This window comes from Microcebus murinus, chromosome 6, assembly GCF_040939455.1.
Source record: "Microcebus murinus isolate Inina chromosome 6, M.murinus_Inina_mat1.0, whole genome shotgun sequence".
NCBI lineage: Eukaryota > Metazoa > Chordata > Mammalia > Primates > Cheirogaleidae > Microcebus > Microcebus murinus.
This window is the reverse complement of record NC_134109.1, coordinates 38685824-38699855: the sequence shown is the minus strand read 5'-3', so window position 1 is coordinate 38699855 and position 14032 is coordinate 38685824.

Genomic DNA, 14032 nt, shown 5'->3' with positions numbered 1-14032 from the left:
CAATAACCTCATGTGAAGAGTGGCTACTACATTGGACAATGCAGCTTTCAACATTGATGAATAGACAAGATTTCACTGTGAGGAGTGGGAAGACAATTGGGCACAGTCTGGGCACTGTGGACACTTTGGGCTACATAACTCTTTGTTGTGGGACACTGTCCTGTGCATTGTTTAGCAATATCCCTGGACTATATCTTCTAGATGCCAGCAACACCCCTGCCTCAGTGTAACAACCAAATCTGTCTCCAGACCTTGCCAAATGTCCTCTGAGAGGCAAGATCACACTGAGCTGGGAACCACTAGTCTATAGCTTGAAAAAGCTGTGTATGGGAATATACTTGGAATTGCCCCCCAAAAATGTCCTCTGAGTCACCCAGTGTGATGGAAGGATAGTTGAAGGAGAGTACTGAAAGATTTGGTAGGAAAAGCTGAAGCTAGATCCCAGGCTAAAAGCATTTGAAATTTATTCCCTAGGCAATGATAGCCATGAAAGAGTTTTGAGTGGGGGAGTGAAATTAGCAGTGTTACAAATTAAAAACATTTTTCTTCCATATTTGAGTAAACTAGATTCTTTCTCTTCTTTCTTTTACTGGCAAAGATAGATTCCTCCCTCCCCCTTAAAGAAAATCATCATTTAAAGAGCCAATGCCCCCACCCTGCGTCTGGTGGGTGGTTTTTATTAAATTCCATTAGAGGGATGGGTTTCCTAAGCAATCAGCCAGCCCCTTGGTGAGCAGGCTCCCTGCCACTTAGCTGACATTCCACCCTGCAGGAGTTGAGGAGAGAGGAAAATCAACAGTGAGCAGGCAGAGTGACTGTAGCTTGCCCTGTTGGAATTTCCAGTGGGGCCTCTTGGTGTCACAGATGGGGCGAATGCGCCAAAGCACGGAAATGGAGGCAGCTTGATAACAGCCTCTGGGTCTGACAGTTGCCAAATTGTTTTACTTGCTCGGCCCCTGACATCTAATGGCTACAGAGTTTTTCTGGAATATGCATAGGTCTTTACAGTCAATGATGTGATTTTGTGTACGTGGTCGTTTAACAGTTGTGCATCATGACACAAGCTTGAAGGAAGTTTGTAAATTGCAGATGTGTATTGGGCATTTGTTATTTTGAGGGGGCAATGGGGCTGTTTGTCCAGCTCTGGGGGATATTCTCCCTTTGCCTCTTGGATCTACTCTCTCCCTTTCTCCACCCTGTTTTGGGCCTGGGGAGGCTGACCTCTATGGGTTGCATCAGCTGGGCTCCCTGGTCCTCTGGTTTCCATCTGGGCTCAGCCAAAGGGAAGCACAGCAGGAGATCAGAGGGTGGAGGGGAGTGAAGTTGGGGTATTGGCTCACAGGTCCACCCTGCTGGGCTGTGGGTTGGCAGGGGCTGCATCTTTCTATGGAAGACCACAGCTCTTTCAATGACAGGTCTCACTAGATTCCTAAAACCACTTTCTCTTCCTGTCCTCTCAGGCCTAGGGGTGGGAAGGCCACAGTGCTGTCATTAGCTCCAGGGAGCTTCCTCATTTCTCATAGGTTTACCCACACCTCTGTAAATCATCCATTCAAAAACTCTCCTGAATGTGCCATCTGCTTCCTGGCAGTACTGACTGGCTGACATTCCAGCCAACTTTAGCTTCTGCTGGGGAGGGTCCACGTCTTTCTCTGGGCCAGCCCAACAACCAATCAGGAAAACTCAAACAAGGCTAGAGTTAGTAGCTTGGCCTTTGAAACCAATACGTTGGCTCCATTTTATAGCCCGAGAAAGGTAAGCATGGAGTTTTTCTGGATTTTCCTGGGTTACCAGGTAACTTGATATACAAGACTTTAATCATAAACCCAGGAATCCACACACTCAGTTCTCTTCCAGAGAGGAATGTATGTAACGCTTAATTCAGTGTTTTTCTTTCTGGAACTTCTAACAATAATAATGGAAAAGGAACTCAAGGAAAGTGTCAAAGAAAATCACGTTGTTTTCCTTTCCTTATGTGCAGATTATTTGAAGGAATCCAACCCCCAGCTTGAGCTACAATGTCTGCAACAGACCCATCAGCTGTTGGCAGGCCAGCCTGACACTGGACATGAGCAGAGGGAGATGTGTGCTCTCATCTCCTCTCTGCTCTCTGTCTGGTTCTGCCGCATGGGGAATAGGCCTGGAAGTCACATCACCTGCACTTCCTCATAGAATCTCACTAATTGCAAAAAAGAACAAGCCTGCCTCTGGGTTTTGTCTCAGCCAGTTTAACCAGAGGATGTGATTAATGCCGATTAGTTGAAAAAGGCTGGGTCCTTGCTAAGACACTTCCCAGCTATTAGTGAGCACTCGTTTGACCTTGACAGCATAAAGGTTATTAAAGGCCAGGACCAGCAGAGATGATACAGGCAGCTACAGTACCTAAAGAGTACATCAAAAAAGAAAACAGGAGTTCTCAAGTTGTGATAGGTAAAAGTCACTGGACAGCCTATATTTAGGCCTCTTCAGGCATGCAGGGTATGGGGTGTAGCTGTGTCTTGGCCCACTGGATGCCGTGGGGCCAGTTCCTTCAATACTATAATCTCAGTTTCCCGGGAAGGGAGATGCAAGGACTTTAAACACTATTAAGTTGAATGGCTCTCCATGGATGTCAACCCTGACTCACATGGACAGCTTTTAAAAAGTGCATGGGAGCTCTGCTCCGCACAAATTGGATTAGAATCACTGGGGATGAGCCCCTGGCATTGGTATACATGGTTCTGCTAGCTGATAGAGTACTGCCCTCAGACCAGCAAAGAGGGCCCTTTATGGGGCCCCACATCTCAGGCTTGCTCCTCCCACCTCCCACTTTCAATCCCTTTTTTGAAGAAAGTCCTCCTTTGGTTGCTGAGACCAGATAGAACCAGCATTGATATCCCAGTGGGGCACCTCATCTTTGTTTCTCTCCTTCCTTTCGTGCACCTGACCCTGTGTTGCCCCCTGTCCTGTGTATGTGGGGTCAACCAGATGGCTCAAGGAACCCCAGGACTCATGTCTATGGGGTTATCCTGGTTGGGCTCCAGTTTCAACAGAGCACTGTGGAGGTTGGTCCTGCTGACTGCCAAGGTATTTCTTTAATGGGATTATTCAACATTGGACAGCCAGAATGGTGCTGACCTGCTAATTTGGGGTGACTCAAATATTTCATATAGATAGAGGTCTTGCAAAAAATATTTACCTGGCACCCCACACATCCTAGGGGGCAGACCCTAGGATATATGCTAGTATATATCCTAGTGGATATATGGATATATACTGGTATGTTTACAGTGTTAATTTCTGTCTAAGTAGGAGGATTATGGGTGATTTTGGTTTTATTCTATATATTCTTAAATTTTAATTGGGAAGAAAATATATGCTAGTGGAATTCCTTTTATGGATAAAACTATTTTGGTAATCAAAACACTGGATCATTTCATGTGTAAAAATGATAGAAAGTCCAAAATAGGGGGAGTTGTTGTGATAATGGAAATTGAGACTCTGTGTAGGAAAGTGAGAAGTTCAGGGTTGCTAGTTGGAAGGAAGAGATGAAGGTATTCAAGGAAGGAGCACAGGAAGCCCAGGGCATCTGGAGGCCACAGCTTTAGCGGTGAGAGCTCTTTGGTGGGGGGTACAGACTGGGAACTGGTGTTATTTACTGAATTTACTTGTGTTTATTTCCCCTGAAGCTTGTTGGCTGGTGCTGTGTGAGTGTAACCCCCTCCGCTGCTACAACCTTCAGTAAAGTCGGCTCCATACACAGCTTTGAATTGTGGCTCTTTAGCACAGAAGGAGACTGGATGTGACCAGGGTGAATGATGTGCCTCATATAGGCATAGGTGGGCATCAAGGATTCAGTTGGAATGGTGACTTGAAGTCCAGCTTGACCAAGAGACAGGTAAGCTTCCCACTAATACCTAGAGGTACTGGGAGGGATCCTGAATGTCCCACATGAGTGGGCTGGAGGTACTGGCCAGTAAATATTTAAGGGCAAGTAATTCCAGGAAAAGGAATTGCTGAAAATTGGATACTGTGCTTTTTCCCCCTCAAGATTTCTTCAACGAATACATATTATTTCTCTAACAAGGAAAAACTATTTTTAAAATCTGCTTGGCAAAAATCCCAAAACTTGACAAAATAGTTTCTTGAAAAGATGATGGGGACATAGACACATTGGTGGAGGAGTACAAAATGGTACAACTTCTGTGAAAGGGGCTTTGGCAAAATCTAGCAAAAACATATCTACATATCCCCTTTGACCTGGAGTCCTATTTTTAGGGAATCTATCCCAAAATACATTGGAGAAAACATGAAAAAAAATATATGCACAAAATGTATTCATTGCAGCACCATCTGTAAAGCAAAGATTGGAACCCCCTGAATGTCCATCAGTGGGGAACAGGTTGAATAAACTGTGGTAAAGGAGCACAGTGGAATACTCTGTGGCTGAGGCAAAGAGTGAGCATAGGGTATGACATCAGGAGATATAGACTGGTAAGTAAAAAACAAAGCAAGGTGGGAAAAATAAATATAGTCTACCACTGTTTATCTAAGAACAGGAGTACAATCAGCCCTCCATATTCATGGGCTCCATATCCATGGGTTTTGCATCCATGGATTAGACCAACCACAGATCAAAAATATTCAGGAAAAAAAGGATAGCTGTGTTTATACTGAATATATACAGACTTTCCCCCTTGTCATTATTCCCTAAACAATGCAGTATAATAACTGTTTCTATAGCATTTACATTCTATTAAGTATCATAAGTAAATCTAGAGATGATTTAAAGTATACAGGATGATGTGCATAGGTCATATGCTAATACTATACCATTTTATGTCAAAATATTTGAGCATCCATGAATTTTGGTATCCACTGGGGGTCCTGGAACCAATTCTCTACAGATAACAAGGGATGACTGTGTAGTACATGTGTATATTAAAATATATGCACCTATACATACACACGATTTTAAAAAGTAATTATCTATAGAGGAAGGATGGGAGTAGGAGGGAAGAGACAGGAATAGAAACTAAACTTGTACATTTGACTCTGGAACAATGTGAATATTTTATATAACTATAAAACAAAATAATCTGCATTTATAATGGTTGAAACCATCACTTTTCAATCCTAACTTTGTCATTTATTAGCTGCCTGCTCTTGGGAAAGTTATTTGAGTTTTCTAGGTCCCAGTTTCTTTTTCAAGATAATAATCCTACCTCCTAGTATTGATGTGAGGATCAAATTAAATAACATATCTCAGGCAATCAGCCCACTAGCCAATATAAAAAGTAATAAATTGAAGTAGTGGTGGCTTTAGGTAACACACTGTTTTATAGTGCGTATTGTGCCAAACACTGTTTTAATCACCTTCCAGATGTTAATTCAGCTAATTTCCAAACTACTCTATGAGGTAGGTACTAATTACTAGCCTTATCTTACAGCTGAGAAACAAGGAAGGAATAAGTTGACCTGCCAAAGTCTCTGAATTTGAGATTCCAACCCATAGTTGTTGATATTATATTTCACCCCATACATTTTCTGAGTTGGGCCACTCTCATCCTCAACTATTACCCATGCCAAATGGTCCTAAATTGCATGGTGACTGGGGGCTTGGGTCTGCCAATGTCCATAAGGAGATGAAGATGTGACCATTAAATTCATTTTCCCCACTTGTAGCCCTGGCAGGGTGTGACTTCAATCTCCCAAGATGAAGGTCCTAGGAACTTTTGACCACCACTCCATCTAACAGTAACCAGTAACGTGGCTCTGGCAGGCTCCTTGGTGGGCAGGTTGAGCTGGCAGGGTCATCTGATCCTCCAGGCTGGGGACACCCTGATCACTGAGGATAAGAAGCCCACTCAATCCTATGAGTTCTCTCAAAAAAAAAAAAAAAAAAAAAAAAAAAGAAGCCCAGAAGTTGCTCCTTTCACGCACTTATGTAGGCCTTCAGGTGTGGAGCACACATCCTGAAGATGTGTATCCCATGGCAAACTGTCCAAAGGACATTTTTTTTTTTCTGAGACAGAGTGTCACTCTGTTGCCTAGGCTAGAGTGCCATGGCGTCAGCCTAGCTCACACCAACCTCAAACTCCTGGGCTCAAGTGATCCTTCTGCCTCAGCCTCCGAGTAGCTGGAACTACAGGCATGCGCCACCATGCCTGGCTGAATTTTTTCTATATATTTTTAGTTGTCCAGTTAATTTCTTTCTATTTTTAGTAGAGATGGGGTCTTGCTCTTGCTCAGGCTGGTCTCAAACTCCTGAGCTCAAACGATCTGCCCTTCTCGGCCTACCAGAGTGCAAGGTTACAGGTGTGAGCCACCACGCTGGGCCCAAAGGACATGGTTTTAATGTGGGTCATAGGCTGCCCACCCTCCAGGACCTGATTCAAATCCTAGCTTCTCCACCCAGTTTCTCTGAATCGCCCCAGGCAAACTCTGCTGGTTTCAGATATCAGAGACAGTGCTCTTGGTAAGCACACTTCCCATCCTGCTGCAGTTTGCCTTTCTTACTCTCCCAATCAGAACATAAGCCTCTAGAAGGTAGAGGCTTTGCCACTTAACTTATCAGAGGCCCTGACCCATTAGCTGGTCATGAAATCAGTTTAGTGGACTTCACCAGCATTAAATAAAAGCAATCAGTATGGGATAGAACAGAAAATGTCTGATTGTACAACATCTAGTGTCATGGACTGCATGTATGTGTTCCTCCCACCCCACATTTATATTTTGAAGCCCCAAGCCCCAATATGGCTCTATTTGGAGTAAGAATGTAATTAAGGTTAAATGAAGTCATAAGGGTGGGCCCCAGATCTGATAGAATTAGTGTCCTTCTAAGAAGAGACACCAAAGCTGCTCTCTCTCACATACACACTTGAAGACACAATAAGAAGGTGACTGTCTGCAAGCCAGAAGAGAGCCCTCACCAGAAACCTACCCTGTAGAACCCGGATCTCAAACTCCTAGCCTGCACAACTGTGAGAAAAGAAATTTCTGTTGTGTAAGCCACCCAGTCTATGGTATTTTGTTATGGCAGCCTGAGTTGACTAATATACCTCATAAACATAAGAATTGTTTAGTGAAGAGAAAGAAAGAGAGCGAGCGAGCGAGCGCACACTGGATTTTGATGTAAAGATGTGTTTCCCAGTATGGGTCATGATCAAAAAAGTCTGAGAGCATCTGCACTACTATACTTTATGCATAGGGGGCACATGGTAAATAAAGGTTTAATGATGGGGAGGAAAGCAAAGGAAGATCCAGAAAAGAAGGAAAGAGAGGAGGCAGGGAGGAATAGAGGAAGGAGCGACAGAGGGACATTAGGACAGTTTTCTGTCCTCAATGTGTGCTGAACAGCCAGGCATGGTTTACATTATTTGTGAAAAGTTTAGAAGAAACTGAGAAAACAGAAGAAGAGAGAAAAAGACGGATAGAAAGTAACCAAATAGTTCATGAACCAAAACATCATAAATCAGTTCTGACATTTCATCATCTCATTTTTGACTCATTCTGGTTTGTGAGCCTTGATATAGGAGTTTGCAGTAAATTTTAATTTCCTGTTGGTTTGAGACTCAAGGCTGTGATATTTGAAAATATTTTTAGGCAGTCCAGCTCTTTCTTTCCAGTTGGATTTCTCCTTGAACAGGCTCTGATCTGACAGTGATTCAAGCATTGCTTTGTAGCCCTGGACTGAGATAACCAGGATAACCCTGATCTTAATTTATATATCAGGGCAAAAGACTTTCCAGAAAACTCCTGGGCTTTTTTTTTCACAGACTGTCCCATGAAATCAGTATATTCATCTGTACAGAAGAAATAATATCAGAGACAAAGATGGACATTTCTTAATGAGAGAGAAATAAATTCATTAGGAGGATATAACAATCTTAAACCTAATAAGAGAGAGCTTCAAAAAACATGAAGCAAAAATGGATAGAATTGGAGCCAAGCTGAAAAAGCTCTAAATTGGCCAAAGTTAGAAAATCTGAGCAACAAAATAAACAATATTGTATTGGGTTATATCCTAAATATATTATAAAGTATAAAATAAATATCCTTAAATCAACACAGATATTAAAAATGATAGAACAAAATAAATAAATAAATAATTTAAAAAGGAGAGACAACTCTCCATTGGAGAAAAATTCCAAATAATGTATATTACACCCTTCTCCTGAGTGTGGCTGTGCTTAGTGATTTGCTTACAAAGAGTAGAGTTATCTCCCATTCCAGCAGGGATAGCTGGAAAAACTAAACAAAATAAAGGGTGGAGTGAAGAAAGGAGAGAAAAAGTAACTTTAAAGTGGAAGCTGGCAAATACCTCCTGGGTCTGGTAGTCAAGGTTCACATCATCACTGATGAGTTGTTGACAGCATGTACCATTGATATGATGTGATGAGAATGGCACTTCCCGTCTGTGATCTTCCTTCCCAAACCCAAACACAACTTTAACCATGAGAAAAACATAAGACAAACCCACATTAAGGGACAGTGTACAACATATTGTACCAGTACTCCTCAAAACACCCAAGATCATTAAAAACAAGGAAAGTCTGAGAAACTCATAGACAAGAAGCTAAGGAGACATGATGACTAAATATAATGTGGTATCCTGAATTAGATCTTGGAACAGAAAAAGGATGTTAGGAAAGAAAAAATGAAACTGAATAAACTGTAAAGTCTAGTTAAAAGTAATATACCAATGTTGGTTCTTTACTGTGACAAATGAGCCACAGAAAAGCAAGATGTTAGGGGAAACTGGGTTCAGTGTATATGAGAATTATCTGTACTATCTTTGTAAATTTTCTGTAAACCTAAAACTGTCTAAAACTAACTAAAATTAAGAATAAAGAAACAGAACTAAAGGAAAAATAGATAAATATAGTAGATTTCAATATTTACCAATAAGTTGACAGAATAAGTAGACAAAAATTAGTAAAAATATAGAAGACTTGAGCAACACTATCAACCAACTTGACCTAATTGACATTTATAGAACATTCCACCAAACAAAACTAAAATGCATGTTTTTCAAGAGAATATGAAATATTCACAAAGATAGATCATATCCTACAATATAAAACAAATCTCAATAAATTTTAAAAGATTGAAATCATATACCATATATTCTCTGACCACAAAAATTAAACTAGAAATAAAAAGATAGAAAATCCCCAAATATTTGGAAAATTAAAAACTCACTTCTAAATATGTCATGAGCCCAAGAAGAAATCATATGAAATTAGAAAATATTTTAACTGAATAATAACACAATATATCGAAAACTTGTGAAATCAACCAGTACAGTGATTAGAGAAAAATTTGTAATATCTAATGTTTAAATTAGAAAAGAAGGAAGATCTCACATCAGTGACCTCAGCTTCCTTCTTAAGAAACTAGAAAAAGAATAGCAAATTAAACCCCCCAAAATAACAATCCAAATAATAATAATTATGAGAGTATAAATGAAATAGAAAATGGAAGAAAAAGAAAAATCAATAAAACTAATAGCTGTTTTTTGATACAACCAATAAAATTGATCTACCACTAGTGAGACTAAACAAAAAAAAAAAAAAAAAAAAATAGAAGACCAGAATTACCAACATCTGTAATGAGAGAGGGGATAGAATTACAGATCCAACAGACATTAAAAGAAATATAAAGGAAAACACTACCATGCAAAGAATAGGCAAAATATTTGAATAAATACTTCATGAAAGGTAAGATATAGATGGTTAAAAGCACGACAAAGCAAAAGACACAAAGAAGATGATTACTAACATCCATTATTAGGAAGAAGCAAATATTAAAACCCCAATCAGACTCTATTACACACCTATTAGAATGGCTTAAATTAAAAAACAAAACAAAACCTGGTAATACCAGGTGCTGGTGAGGATGCAGACCAACTGGAATTCTCAAAAATGTTTATAAGAAGGCAAAATATTATAAGCACTTTGGCAAACAGTATGGCAGTTTCTTATAATGTTAAACATACACATATATGAGTCAGCATTCCCACTCCTGAATATTTACTTAAGATATCCTCACATAAAACTGTTCAAAAATGTTTATGGTACCTTCAGTCACAATTGTCAAAGCTGGAAACAAGCCAAATCTCCATTGACTAGTGAATACATAAGCAAAGTGTGGTGTATCCAAATAATATACTACTACTACTTAGCAATGTAAAGGAATAAACTGCTAATACATATGACAGCATGCTAAGTTGAAAGAAGGAAGGTTCAAAAGATTATGTACTACATGATTCCATTTATATGACTTGTGGAAGAAGCAAAGCTTTTCTAAAGGGACAGAAATCAGATCATTGGTTTCCAGGGGCATGAAGTTGGAAGGATGGAATTGACTACAAAGGAGTATGAGGGAATTTTTTGGTGAAAATGTTCTATGTCTTGATTTTAGTGGTCATTATATGAGACTGCATGAGTTTATCAAAATTCATAAAACAATATACCCTAAAAGGGAAAATTTTCCTGTACATCATTTATTCCTAGGTAAATCAAAAGTGCATCATAGAGGAATATTATAAATAATATTATATCAATAAAATTAACAACTTAGATTAAAAAGACAAATTCTTTAAAAGGTATACACTACTAAAATGAATTTGAGAAGAACTAGATAACACAAGTAATACTATATCTGTTAAAAAGATTGGATTTGTATTTAAAATCTTTCTCACAAGGAAGGATCTGATGGCTTCAGTGGTGAATCTAATATTAAGGCATAACTATTACCAATTCAATTAGAAATACTTCCCAATTCATTTTGTGAGTCCACCTTTACCCTGATACCAAAACCAAAGATACTACAGGAAAAGAAAACTAATAAACAATTTCCCTCATGACATACTCCCAAAATATATAACATATATTGAAGAAATCAAATCCAATAATATATGAAAAGGGCACTACATCCTGACCAAGTGGTGCTTATCTCAAGAATGTAAGGTTGGTTTAATATTTTAAAAATCCATGTAACTCACCATGTTAACAAACTGAAAAAGTAAAATTGATCCTCCCAATAGATGCAAATAAAGCTTTTGACAAAATTCAAGACCCATTCATGATAAAAACTCAGCAATAGAAATAGATGGGAATTTCTTCAATCTGATAAAAAGTCAAGTGCAAAAAACCTACAGTTAACATTACAGTTAGTGGTTAAAGACTGAATGCTTTCCTCTAAGATTATGTTCTCTCAGTACTCTTACTGCTTGTATTCAACACTGTACTGAAGACCTGGTGTTAGAGGCAAGGACCCTCAAAGACCCTCAACTCCCCTATGACTTGTCCTACGCATGAACTTCGCCCTGGAAAATTCCAGCTATAGCTCCGAGAAGAACGCAGTCCATGACGTGCTGACCACGGAATGCTCCAGGATGTGTTGACTGCAAATGTTCCGGTTGGAGATGACTAATCAGTCAAAAACAAGATACTGATAAGACACTGATTAGGGCTAATCAACCCAGACCCAAGCCTCATCGTCACCACTCTATGTTTTGTTTTGACTTCCTTGTTTTTGTATGCTTATAAAACCCACTAAAAATCTAAGTAAAGCAGACCTTGACAACCATTTGCTTGGTCTCGTTTCTCTCTCTCGCTCATCTCTTTCAGGCACGGTCCCCCTCGCCCCCGCGAGTAACAGAAGGTCCCGCGGGCCGGGACAACCTGGGAGCCAGGTGGAGGAAGAATGGAGAATGGACAAGAGGAAGTAAAACTGTCTCTATTTGCAGACAACATGATCGTCTACATGGAAAATCCTAAAGATTCCACAAAAAAGTTATGAGAATGAATAAGTGAGTTTATTAAGGTTGAAGTATGCAAATTTATTTAACAAAAATTAGTTATACCTTTATTATTCACAAAGAATTAGAAATTGAGAATTTAAAAATATAACATTTACAATGGCATCTTAAAAACATGAAAATACTTAGGGATAAATTTAATGAAATATGTGCAATACCTAGACACTAAAACATAAAACTTTGTAGAGAAAAATTAAAGAAAGACTAAAATTAATGGAGAGACATGCCATATTTATGAGTCAGAAAACTCAATAATGTTCTTACCAAATTAATCTGCAGACTCAACATATCCAAATCAATATATCTAGCAGAGTTTTTGTAGAAAGTGACAGTTATTTAATATTTTTTGTTAAAATGCAAAGAACCTAGAATTGTCAAAACAATTCGAAAAGGAACAACAAAGTTGGAGGAATTACACTACCTGATTTTAAGAATTACCGTAAAGCTACCTAATTGACGTCGTGTGATATTACATAGACAGATAGATCCAGGGAACAGATAGGGGACCTAGCAATGGATCCACACATATATTGTCAATTGATTTTCAGTGAAGGCACCAATGTAATTCCATGAAGAATCTTTTCAAAATACAGCTGGATGTCCATAAGGAAATAAAATGGTCCTTTACTTTGATCTCATACCACATGGAAAATTTATTTAAAATGGATAATAGACCTAAATGTAAGTAAGTGCTAAACTATACAACTTCTAGAAGATAATATATGGAAAAATTTTGAGCTGAGTTAGGGCAAAGATGTTTTAGGTAGGATGCAAAAAAAGCACAAAACTTAAAAGAGAAAAATTGATAAACTAGAAGTCTTTAAAATTATGAGCTTTAGCTCTTCATAAGAACTATTAAGAAAATTAAAAGGCAATCCATAGATTCATAGAAAATATTTGTAAAACATATACATTATAAAAGATTTGTAGCCAGAATATATAAAGAATTCTTACAACTCTAGAATAAATGAGAAACAAATGGACAAAAGATTTGAACAGCCAGTTCTCCAAAGAAGATATTCAAATAAGGACATGAACATTCTCAGCAGCATTCATCATTAAGGAAATATAAACTAAAAATGCAATGAGGTATCACTACATGCACTAGAATGGCTAAAATTTAAAATACTTATAATACTCTTTGTTGGTGAGGATGTGGAGCACCTGAAACTCTCTTACCTTACTAATAAGAAATGAGAAATGGTACAGCTGGAAAACAGTTTTGGCAGTGTTTTAAAAATGAAACTAAATATATACTTACATAACTCAGCAATTCAATTCTTAGATATTTATATAAGAGAAATAAAAACATGTCCACCCAAAAAGATATATACATGAATGTTCATAGCAACTTCATTCACAGTAGCTAAAAGATGAAAACGATTCAAATATCTATCAAGTGGTGAATGGATAAACAAATGACAGTGTTTCCTTACACTGGAATACTTCTCAGTAGCAAAAAGGAATGAATTACTGATACATGCAACAACATGGTGACTCTCAAAAGCTTTATGTTAAATAAAAAAGAAGCCAGATGTGGAAGACTACATGCTATATGTTTCAATTTGTATAGAATTCTAAGAAAAGCAAAGCTACAATAACAGAAACCAGATTAGTTTTTGCCTGGGGCTGGCACAGGGGCATAAGAATACTTTTTGGAGTGATGGAAATTTTCTATATTTTGATTGCACGACTGTATATACTTATCACACCCATCAAACTATACATTAAAAAATGTATGACTTTTATTGTATACAAATTATAACTCAATAAAGGTGATTTTTTACAAAGGGTCTAGATTTGGGGCATTTACCCCAGAGTGTCAAGGCCCACAAAGTCAAAGGACAAATTGTGTGGATGCAGGGAAAGGTGAAGAATTGAGCAATTAATGAAATCAATCTACTAAATGGGATTTGACTATAATAGAACCTATCCATTGTTACGGCTTAAAACTTTTCCCTTGACGAAGAATCTGTTACTTCACACCCATCCTTATGTTTCCTTTCATTCTAGCCTTTTTGCTGGTCCTGTGATGTCATTTCTTACTATCTCTTAAACTTAAGTTTAGTGTTTTTGTGCTTGAATCTGTTGCAGTGACTAAGAGACTAAGAATTCAAAAGTTTATGGTCATCCGGGCAGGGTGTGCTGGCTCACGCCTGTAATCCTAGCACTCTGGGAGGCCGAGGCGGGTGGATTGCTCAAGGTCAGGAGTTTGAAACCAGCCTG